This window comes from Bison bison, unplaced genomic scaffold (assembly GCF_000754665.1).
Source record: "Bison bison bison isolate TAMUID 2011002044 unplaced genomic scaffold, Bison_UMD1.0 scf7180017853140, whole genome shotgun sequence".
Taxonomy (NCBI): Eukaryota; Metazoa; Chordata; class Mammalia; order Artiodactyla; family Bovidae; genus Bison; species Bison bison.
The window spans coordinates 35,024-38,394 of record NW_011483713.1 but is presented as its reverse complement, the minus strand read 5'-3'; the positions used below and the strand labels follow the sequence as shown (position 1 = coordinate 38,394).

Sequence of the window (3,371 nt, the reverse complement as noted above, 5' to 3'; positions counted from 1 at the left end):
AAGAATACAGCCACCCACTTGTCCACAGGATAGGTGGCCACAGGACACATGTAGGTGAATATACAAGGGACAAAAAAGAACACCACTACTGTAAAGTGGGAGCCACATGTAGAGAGGGCCTTGCGCTGTCCTTCAGAGCCATGGGATTTCAGGGAGCTCAGGATGACTGTGTACGAGATGAAGAGCATGAAAAAAATGAGCAAGCACATGGCTCCACTGTTTGCTGCCACCACTATACCGAGCTTGTAGGTGTCACTGCAGGCAAGCTTTAACAGTGGAAAGAGGTCACACATGAAGTGATCGAAGATGTTGGGACCACAGAAGGTCAAGTTGACCATGAAAATAATCTGCACAGTGGCATGCATAATCCCCCCGATCCAGGCCACCACCAGCAGGAGCTGGCAGAGCCCCTGTCGCATGATGGTTGTGTAGTGCAGAGGCTTGCAGATGGCCATGTAGCGGTCATAGGCCATGACGATGAGGAGTATGATCTCTGATCCTCCCAGGAAGTGCTCCACAAAGAGCTGAGTCAGGCAGCCTCCCAAGGATATGGTTCTCCTCTCGTACAGTAGGTCAGTGATCAATTTAGGGGTGGTGACGGATGTGTAGGAGGCATCTATGAAGGCCAAGTAAGTGAGAAAGAAGTACATGGGAGCAGAAAGTGTGGGGCTGAGGGAGATGGTAATGACAATGAGCAAGTTGGCCAGAACAGTGAATAGGAAAATGAACAAAAACACAATGAAGAGTATTTTCTGCAAGAGTGGATTCTGTGTGAGTCCCAAGAGAACAAATTCAGTCACATTGTTTGGAGGTATAACAACATCCATTTGGGAAGTAATACCTTCTTGGGGCCTGAATTTCCTACAAAGGAATAAAAAGTGGCACCTGTTAATCATGAAATATTTGTGGTCTGAATTTCTTAGAACAAAACAGAACAGTCACTATAGCTGTGGCTCAAGTCCTTGGCAGTTTTGCCCCAGTAATTGTTTCAAATCATTCTTATTTTTTTCATGATGTGTTCCATCCCTTCAGACACCCAGCACCTATCACCTGTAAAATATTGGGAGGGAAACACATGATGTGTAATTTACTGAGAAAACACTGGGCTCCCTACATGAGACCTGGATTCTCCTCCTGATTTCAGCTGCTTGCAACTCTGCCATGTCATTTCGGTGTTCCTTGATTTCAAGCCCTCCTTTGTGTATGTGAGCTTACAAATAGTAATTCTCAGATGTATCTAGAAAGCTGAGAGGTGTCCCACAGGGGTTAGAGCTATTCTCTTTTCCATGAGAATTTACATTTGAATTCTTAGATCTAACTGTGGAAGGAAAGACACATCAATAAAGCTATCCCAAGAAGGCAGTTTAAGGAAATGGATATAAGTCCTTGCAACACACTGTCCGTTTTAACCTACCAGAGCGCATATGCTATTCAAGTGTGTTTAGTAACTGTGCCTACCACAGTGCCTGGCAGGATGTCTGCAGTGTCTGAAACCTGTTAGATGATGAGTAAATGCTTTCCAAGTTGTCGTTCATGGGTAAGAGTATGCCTTCTTCCCCAGATTATAAACCCAGAGGAATTCAAGTGTTCTTGTCCTCCAGCTCTGATTATCATTACTTTTTATGAAAAACATAAATAAACCTTTGAAAGTAAGCTGCATTCCACTTTAATAATTTCTGACACACTTTATGGGGTAAGTATAAAAATATTAATTGCCTCTAGGAAAGAGTATATTACTGGGTCATTTTACTTTCAGGATAATTACAATAGTTATTAATTAATATTTTTAATTCTTCAAAATCCTGTTCCACATACAATTTAACATGGTTACATTCAGTAAATTTACATCTTCAGTAGGCGTATAAAAAACTGTGACATAGGTGTGCAATAAAATAAGATCTATCAAGCAAAGAAAATCATTATTTTCAAAGTTTTAAAAACAGAGATTGATGTGAAAAATAGAAAGACTCTGCTGGATGAGATAAAGTACTATGTATATATACCCAAACACATATAAAATCTGTTCATGTAAGCAATCATTAATATTACAAGTTCATTCATTCAACAAATATTTATTGGATATGACTATGTATAGTAATGTGTATGTATTCACATTGAGTCATAAAAAGTGTGCCTGTTAAATGTCTTTGTAACCATTTCCCTGAAATTTCATCACCAAACAGCAGCAAGGCATCCATCCTTGATACAAGTCACCCTCCCACTCCATTATGTTTCTGCTACAGGCATTCCCCTGCCTTCTTCTCCCATCTTCCCATAGCATCCATCATCAATCATTCTTGGTTACAGGATACTGTATTACTAATATGATAAGGACAGGTGAGACAAAAATTTTCCAAAGAAAAGAGAAAACATAAACATAATTTTAAAAAGTATTCCTTTTTCCAAGACGAAAACTCTATACATATGTGAAAACAAAGTACAGCAGCTTCATTACATTTCCTTATACTCTGAGGTGAAGTTTCTCAGCAGATCATAAAAAGTATAGTGAATAGAAAGTAAGAATTAAACATAACTAATAAAAGTTACTTGGACATAACTGTGAAAAAATAGAAATTATTTTGTCTTTTTTTCTTTGACTCCAAAATACTCTTTCTAGAAATAACCTAATGGAAAATATTTTTAAAACAGAAAAATTAAATGTTCAAATATGTTCAACACAATTATTAAAAGCTGTGGAAAATTTAGAAACCACACAGAATGCTCAACATTGGGGAAGGGGATAACTAAAATATATTGCATATTTTTGAATAATGTATAGTTTTAACAGAGGTGTTAAATATCAGTAAGAAAAAGTCTGAAATATTTTTACTTCTAAATTGATAGCACTGTAGTTGAACCTATTTTTCTTGATGCTTGACATGCTTAAAAGAGATTTAAATCTTAGACTGGTGGGGGTGAGAGGTGATTATATGATTTGTAAAATCCATTTAAACCTGATACTCTATGACTATATGATGTCCTGGCCAGGGGACAGGCTGGGAAATCTCACCCATGAACTTGTCTGACATGTAGGTCTACAGCCAGGGCCCCAGGCAGCTGTTAGTGCACCAAGAAAGAAGTAAATTTCAATATTAAAAGCATCAACTAATTCAGATACAGTAAGTGGTTTTTTTTTTTTTTTTGAGATATAAACAGTACCTGTGGAGAAGGCCTTTCTCTTGAGCCTTAAAAGTGTTACCACATATCCTGTTTGGGAGCAAAGTCTATGAAGTTACTTACCTGTGGCTAATTAAACCCAAGGGATATTTCACCATCATTACCAGGTCTTGCCAACAAACCGATTATCTCAAGTAAGGTAACTGAACATCAGAGAAGAACTTTTACAGCGTACGTCTTTGTGAACTTCATCC

The 3,371-nt window shown here is 38.1% G+C and overlaps 1 pseudogene; it reads right to left on the bottom strand.

Annotated features, from left to right (window-relative positions):
- Positions 1-18: 18 nt before the first annotated feature.
- The window catches only part of LOC104998333, a 6,295-nt pseudogene continuing 2,942 nt past the window's right edge, over positions 19-3,371 (bottom strand).